This window comes from Sminthopsis crassicaudata, chromosome 1 (genome assembly GCF_048593235.1).
Source record: "Sminthopsis crassicaudata isolate SCR6 chromosome 1, ASM4859323v1, whole genome shotgun sequence".
Classification (NCBI taxonomy): Eukaryota; Metazoa; Chordata; class Mammalia; order Dasyuromorphia; family Dasyuridae; genus Sminthopsis; species Sminthopsis crassicaudata.
In genome coordinates, this window is record NC_133617.1 from 528,681,149 (window position 1) to 528,689,788 (window position 8,640).

General features: G+C 34.8%; 1 pseudogene; it reads right to left on the bottom strand.

Annotated features, from left to right (window-relative positions):
• Positions 1–3,602: 3,602 nt before the first annotated feature.
• LOC141550784 (mitochondrial coenzyme A transporter SLC25A42 pseudogene) lies at positions 3,603–6,017 on the bottom strand (annotated as a pseudogene).
• Between the last annotated feature and the right edge of the window lie 2,623 nt (positions 6,018–8,640).

An 8,640-nucleotide genomic window follows, 5' to 3' on the forward strand; every position in this document is an offset into this window, starting at 1 on the left:
ACTAAGAAGAATAGCAGATTGGTGGGATAAGTTAAGTATATAAGACGTAATAGTCAATGATTATATTTATCTAGTGTTTGATAAACCCAAAGACTTCAGTTCCTGGGATAAGAAATCACTATTTGACCAGGAAAACTGGAAAATAGCATGGCAGAAACTAGGCATTAACCAACATCTAATATCCTAAACTAAAATAAGGTCAAAAATGGGCTCATGATTTAGACATAAAGAGTGATACTATAAGTAAATTAGGACAACAAAGAATAGTCTACCTGTCAGATCTATGGAGAAGAAAGAGATTATGACCAAAAAAGAACCAGAGTATATTGTGAAATGCAAAATGGATAATTTTGATTATATTAAGTTAAAAAGATTTTATACAAACAAAACCAATACAGCCAAAACTAAAAGAGAAGTAGAAATCTGAGAAATCATTTTATAACTAGTGTTTCTGATAAAGGCCTCATTTATAAAATAAATAGAGAACTGAATTAAATGTGTGAGCATACAAATCATTTCCCATTTAATAAATGGGTCAAAGTATATGAACAAACAATTTTCAGATGAAGAAATTAACACTGATTATGGTTATATTTTTAAATGCTCTAAATCACTATTGAATAGAGAAATGCAAATTAAGCAACTCTGACATATCACTTTATACTTATCAGATTGACTAAGATGAAAAGATAATAACATTGAAGGTAAAGTGAGAAAATGGGAACACCAAAGCATTATTAGTTGAAGTTGTGAACTGCCCCAGCCATTTTGGAAACTAATTTGGAACTTGGCCCAAAGGGTTATAAAACTGTGCATACTCTTTGATCGAACAGTGTCACTATTTCCAAAAGAGATGATAAAAGAAGAGAAAGGATCCATATGAGCAAAATATTTTTGTAGCAGCTCTTTTTGTAGTGCCAAGGAATTGAAAATTGAGTAGATGTCTATCAATTGAGGAAGGAAGGAATAAGCTACGATATATGAATGTAATTTAATATTATTATTTTATAAAAATAATGAGCAGGCTGATTTCAGAAAAACCTCAAAAAACTTCCATGAACTGTGCTCAGTGAAGTGAGCAGAACCAGGAGGACATTATACACAGTTCCCACAAGATTATATGATGATCAGTTATGACAGGCTTGGCTCTTCTCAGCAATGTGGTGATCTAAGACAATTCTGATAATACTTGTGATGAAAAATGCTATCTACATCCAGAGAGACTGAATATGGATCTGTTCATAATTTTTTTCACCTTTTTTGGTTTATTTGTTTGCTTTTTTTCTTTCTCTTGATTTTTTTCCTTTTTTGGTCTGATTCATCTTACACAATATGACAAATATAGAAATATTTTTTAAAGTTTTGTATACATACAACCTATAGCAGATTGCTTGCTGTCTGGGGGAGATGAAAGGTAAAGGAGGGAAGGAGAAAAAAATTGGAATACAAAATTTTACAAAAATAAATTTGAAAACTATATGTATGTTTAAAAGTAAAATATTATTGAGAAAAAAGTCAAGAAAAAGTAATTTGTTAGGGAATATAATAAAGATAAAAGAGAAGATTATTACTATTTCTCATAATTAAGGTACATCACAGAGGAAGGGAATTGGGAATAATCTGACTTTAAATTAGACACAGGACAATAGAACACATGTATTTATCTACACAGTTGCTTATATGTGAATACACAAAAAAGATCTACTCAAAAAATTAAAATATACAGGAAAGAACAATGGGACAAGAAGAGAGTGATTTATGAGAAAGGGAATATTCATGAAGACAAAACCATAAGCAACACATATTTAAGCTTCATTGATTGGATCATAAAGGGTAAATGGAGAGAAGGAAGAAAGGAAAGAAAGAAAGCAAGAAAGAAAGCAAGCAAGAAAGAAATAAAGAAAGAGAGAAAGAAAGAAAAGAGAAAGAAAGAAAGAAAGAAAGAAGAGAAAGAAAGAAAGAAAGAAAGAAAGAAAGAAAGAAAGAAAGAAAGAAAGAGAGAAAGAAAGAAAGAAAGAAAGAAAGAAAGAAAGAAAGAAAGAAAGAAAGAAAGAAAGCAAGAAAGAAAGAAAGAAAGAAAGAAAGAAAGAAAGAAAGAAAGAAAGAAAGAAAGAAAGAAAGAAAAAAGAAAGCAAGAAAGCAAGAAAGAAAAAAGAAAGCAAGAAAGAAAGAAAGAAAAAAGCAAGGAAGGAAGGAAGGAAGGAAGGAAGGAAGGAAGGAAGGAAGGAAAAGAGAGAGAGAAAGAAAGAGAGAAAGAAAGAAAGAGAAAGAGAGGAAAAGAGAAAGAGAGAGAGAAAGAAAGAGAAAGAGAGGAAGAGAGAGAGAGAGAAAGAGAGAGAGAGGAAGAAGGAAAAGAGGGAGGGAGGGAATGAGGGAGGGAGAGGGGATGAAAACAATTATTCATTGGCATCTGGGATTGGTGAAGAGATGAAGGGTGGAGAAGTAAGAACACTTTAAGCACAGTTTAAGTATTGAATAAAGTCTTGTTACTCCTTCTCTTCCCATTTTTTTCTCTAAAAAGAGAGAGACAGAGACACAGAGAAACACAGAGAGAGGGGGGGGAGAGAGGGGGGGAAGGGGAAGAGAGAGACAGAGAGAGAGAGAGAGAGAGAGAGAGAGAGAGAGAGAGAGAGAGAGAGAGAGAGAGAGAGAGAGAGAGAGAGAGAGAGAGAGAGAATAATACAGGGAAAAGAAAAAATAGAAAAGATATGAAAGAGGGAAAAATACAATTAATAATCAAAGCATAATTTTAGAAACAAAAGGTAATTTCCTCAAAGAAAACAGCCACAATAAGAAAACAAACCAAAAAAATTTAAGTGAAGTCACTGAAGTAAATTATATCTCTTTACAGTCTTAACACAACAATATAATCTTAACAAAGAAAGAGCAGATGAATTGGGTATGCAATTAAAAACATTACAAAATCTAAAACACCAACAGAGAGCTGGTGATTCCTATTCTTATTTTCTCTGTGATTTTCTTCAGCTTCTTTTCCTCAAGAGAGATATAAGTTGATTCTAACTTTAGTTATTTGAGGGCCTGATTATTTTCTGGGTTGGGGGTAAGGGGAGGTTGTCTTTCTATTTCCTTTTTTTTTTTTTTTTTTCTTTTTGCCAAATGCTTTTAAAGAAACAAGTTTCTCTCAGCTAATGTTTTTAATTGTATTTCTGGCTTTTGTATGTGCCTTTTAGGAGTTAAACACAGCTGAGAGGATGGCAACTGAAGTCAAGGCACCTAGAGGAAGAGATTGATAGTGATGATTAAAGCTAGAAGGTATTTCCTGGCAAAATATAGGAACTCATAACTAGACTCAAAAGAGATATTATTGATCCATCTTTTATAACCATCCAAAAGCAGAGAAAGACCATGCGAATCCCAACCAATCTAGGCACAGCCTGAGCCCAAGGCTAGCAATACTGCAAACTCAATTATTAAAAAAAATAAAGTAAAATTTCAAATCATGTTTCACAATAATGTAAGGGATAGTAGTAGCAATTTTTACATATACACATATGTTTCAGTAAGTAATCTAGGTAGTTGAAAATTAGAACATTAATTCTGGGTACCACTGTCATAATTTAATTTATGAAAAAGAATCTGCATTAGGTCAAAAGTAGTATTGGTGAAAAAAAGAAGGGCAGAAGAGTAAGAATTGCTATTGGGCCTTTAAGCCAATGGTTGTTCAATGCCTCTTATAAACATTGGGTGCATCCTTCTTCCTTCACAATGTCTTGCAAGGTTCATTTTAATGAACTTAATTAACTAACTTAACATTAAATTAAATTTTAAAATTAAATCTTAAAATTAAATCAGCAAATTAATTACTTAATTAATTAACCTTTAATGTTGTGTTATAGACCCTTTACTCCTACTTGTCTGCTTCTATAGCCCTATGATATCTAGGGGGTAGGAGACTGACTGACCAATGACACAGGCACCAAAAATATCATTCATTCAAAGGAATATATGGTTGTGATCATCCACTGTGTTCACAGTGAAATTTCTTTATTGTTTCATAGGTAAAGAAACTCAGCTTAGCATAAAGAATAATTCCAAGGATTGTTCACATAAATCCCTTATACAAAGTTTTTAGACATTCTTCATGGGACATCTGGATGAAGACATCAAAGATGTTATACATTTCCTTGGGTGTGATGGCCACTTGGGCTGTCACCATATTCAATGGGTAGGTTACAGAATTAGCGGTCATACCAGTCAGTGCACCAGCAACAAGTCTTGGCTAAGGGAGCAAAGCTTTACTCTTGAAGCCATAGTAACGGCCCAGGACGAGTTTGCACTTCTCATGGACACTGCACTGGGAATCACCAGTACCATGGTGGCAGAGTTGCCTCTCCACAAGCTGAAGAAGACGTCTTTGAGATAGTTGAAATAGATGAGCCTGAAGGCTTCCTTGGCAAAAAAAAATATTTTTTGAACACATTCGCAAGATGATGTGGGTTTGGTCCAGAGGAGCTACTGCAATTTTAGCAAGAGTTCTTGACAATGCAGGAGTTGAGAGAGTTGCCAATCTTTTCTTACTCATTCTTACCATTAATTGGTAGAATGGTCTTCACTTTCTTCTCTTTTAAACCCACAGAAGCTGCTTTCACATCATTACTGGAACCTCTCTTGTTGATAATAGTAATGGTATTCCTCCCAGTCATTGCTCCTGCCACTACCTTGACTCTGGTGGGACCTCATTCACTGGCCTATACTCATCCAGCCCCATTTAGTTCAAATAAATCCCTCTAGGATGTGGGGAAATCCATGGAAAGAACACACCTGCAGGGAGAAGGGAATGGATATGAGGCACACAGGAGGGAGGGAGCCAAATAAAGAGAGTAACTTCTATAAGCTTCTTTTTTGTATCTACCTACAACATTTCAATTCGATTCAATTATTATCTATAATGTATCAAGCAATGTGCTAGATGATACAAAGAAAAATCAAAACAGTCCCTGCCCTCAAGGAGTTAACATTCTATTAGGAAAAATCAATATGCACTTTAACATGCTAATACAAGAAAAATAAAAATAATTTATTTGGGGACATGTCTAATATTGGGGGTAGTTTGTTAATAAGTATAGCATCCCTTCTGTAATTCTCTCCTAACCCACATTCAAATTCAAGGGCTGAGTGCCCAGACTCTGTGAGCCTGCAAGCCTAAAATTATAGAGCCCCTACTAGTGTGCTTCCTTTAACAATCAGTCATAGACACAATTAACTCTTAGCAAAGCCATTTACTAAGGTGGCATAATAAAAACAGCAGCTGCAAAATATTCTTCATAGAAGATTTGAGATAACACATATTTATTGTCCATGGAAAAGGGGGACTCAAACTGAAAGTGGAAGGGTAATGAGGCAAGCATCTCTAAGTTATGTCTTTGGCAAAGGTCAGACACATAAAAAAATAAAAAAATAAAATCAAAAACACAATACTCCCAGTATTACAGTACCTGGAAATCCTTACTGTCTTCAGAGAATCCATGCACATCTATGCTTGGCTAAAGCTTTTCTGCTGAGCTGATAAATTAACTAGACTCTGAGAGTCTTTTCCTCTTCATAACTGACTTTCTTCTTTTTGGCCATCAGTACTGCTCCTTAAAATTACTTCCTCCTTTTAATGATTGCTTCTCCCATCTATCTAGAATGTGGATGTCTGGATGCAATGTTTCCAAGTGAAACAGCATCTTCCTTTCAAAGCTGCATTTCTGAATGCAGAAATATGTTTAATATGATGGCACATGTATAACCTATATCAGATTTATTGCTATCTTGGAAAGGGGGAAAAGAAGGAAAGGAATCTTATAAAAATGTTGAAAACTAGCAAATAAATCTAAAAAGAAGAAGAAAAAACAAAGCTGCATTTCTAATAGAGATGGGAAAAGAGAAGACAATTCTCATTTTCTCCCTAATCTTTTCCATAAGCATCTTCTGCTTCTTAATATTTTAGAATGGCTTAAAAAATCATATAGGCTTCAACTATTTAAAGTCCCCAGGGATGTGACTAATTTGTTGTTATTTTTCACTCAGTAAACTGAGTTAAGGGTGGTTGCATTTTTATACTTAGTTTAACATCACATTAACACTTTGTGATTACATAATGAGCTTCAGGCTTTATGAAGGGAGTGGGAGAAAGGGTTGGTCAAAGACTAGCTCCTCTATTTAATAACTTAAGCAGGAAAAAAAAAAAAACTAAAACAAAAATCTAAGAACAATGTAAACCATTAAGTGGATTACTTACCTATTTTTCTTAGCATCTACATTATTGAAGATTTACTTTCTCTTTGTTGTTGTTCACCTATGTCTGATTTTTAATGACCTTATTTGGGATCTTCTTGCAAAGAACTGGAATTTTTTGTCATTTCCTTCTCCTGCTCATTTTACAAATGTGGAAACTGAGGCAACATGGTAAAATGACTTGCCCGGGGTCACACAGCCAGGAGATGTCTGAGGCCAGATTTGAACACAGAAAGATGAGTCTTCCTAAGTCCAGATCTAGTACTCTATCCACTGTACCTCCTAGCTGCCTGCTTCTCTTTTTATAATTCCTCTCTTTTTCAAGAAGCCCTGATTTTTAAGAGCTTAGATTAAATTTCTCTTAGTTTTAAGTTTATTCCATGGCTTTCTCTATAAACTTCCATGGAAACTACAAGAATAGGTAGGTCATAATTCTCTCCAGATTCTTGCCTTGCTCATTTAGAATTATTCTCTCCCCACATTTATTCTGGACCTTAATTGTACAGCTCGGAGAGGGAATTTTTTTTCCCTTTCTTTGCATATTTAGGACCCACCACAGAGCCTATAACATTATAAGTGCTTAATACAAACTGACTGATAGATTGGCCTGAGTGACCACAAAAGGTGTGGTCATTCTTTATCTTGATTTCTAGATAATCCTGACACTTGCCAAAGAAATGACAATATTAAGAAATTTGCTGCCAGTGTTCCTGGCAAAGAAGAGAATAGTCCCTCAAGTTGGCTGGGAGTTACTACATCAAATCCTGTAGTGGGCTTTAGCAAGATGAATGAAATTTCCCTAGGCTGAAAGTGCTCTTTGAATCAATGTCTAAAGAGAAACTTGTAAACTCTTCAAGACAAAGGGATCAACCTCAACCAGAGAAAATTCCTGAACTCATTAGCCATTTCTTCACCCTACTTTGTCCTTCGCCTTCCTGATTTTCCCAGTACGTTCTGGAAACTTCAGAGACACTGCTATACTTGTGAACTGCTGGCACTATCAATTTAGGAATTCAATGAGTGAGTCTCCTGTGTCCTGAGGTAACATTTAAATATAATGTTCCTCCAACAACAGGCTTTTCCCAATTCCTTTTTTAAAAACTGATAAATTTTGTTTTAGCATAGAATTCAAACATAAACACATGTGTCAAAAATGAAAAATTAAGCAAACCAACGCAAAAGAACGACTACAGTTGATTTTCCTTTGTCATTTACCATTTGTTAAAAGAAAAGAAAGCTTAGTGGATAAAAGACTGGCCTTGGAGTCAGGAAATCATGAATTCAAGTACTTCCTGTGACACATATTAGCTACATGTCCCTTACTTGGGCTTATTTACCTCTTAACTATCATTGTCCAAGTCAGTCCTATAAGGCTGTAAGTTACAGGTGAGTAGCTGAGCAACATTAATGAAGGAGATTCCAGCACTGAGTTTTCTCAGGTCTAACTCCCATTCTCTATTCCATTCCTTCAAATTCATGTGCTTTAACTTTTACAAGACAGATTTCTTTTATCCTTTGTTTTTAACCCGGTTTGCTCTTTTTCAAATGGTATCTCTATTTTCATAGAATAAATTTCTCAATCCCGTTTGCCTCTATTTCTCATCTGTAAAATGAACTGGAGAAGGAAATGGCAAACCTCAAATGGGATCATGAAGAATCAGAATAAACAGCATTTGTTAAGTTGAAATCAGCTTGTATATTATTCTACTACATACACATTCTTGATTCTTCACAAAATTCCTCTGAATTTTTCATTTTTATTCCTAATATTACATTTGTAATGCCAGGGAAACTGAGGCAAGATAGAGATTAGAGAGTTTTTTTAATATTTTATTTGAAAGGGAGAGATTTGCTGAGGGGATGATAACCCCAGGGCTGATGTCCAAAGCATCCTATGTGTGCTTCCTATGAAGTATATATATATATATATATATATATATATATATATGTACGTGGCTTAGCTACAGGGGTAGAAGAGGCAGTCAGAGCACTGAGAGTGGGAAAGGAATATCAATCTGGTTCTAACAGGGTGGGAGGAGGCACTGGACATGCTGATAAATTGGCATCAAGAAGAACAATGACAGAATGGTGGGTAGGAACATAAATTCTTGATGATTAAGGAGGAGTTAGGAGCCAGGAACTCTGAACTTATCTTGAATTTACACATTGACAATTTATAACCTTAGAGTAAGTGGCCCCGAGTTATATCAATCTTAATGAACCGTAGTGGGGATTGCAACTAAGGGGATTGAGATAGAACAATTCAGGGAAACTGAGTCAGAACAATTTAGGGAAACTGTGTCAGGACAATTTAGAGAACTGTGTCAGGACAATTTAGGGAAACTGAATCAGGACAATAAAAGGAAACTGTGGCACAACATATTTAGCTACCATAATTTA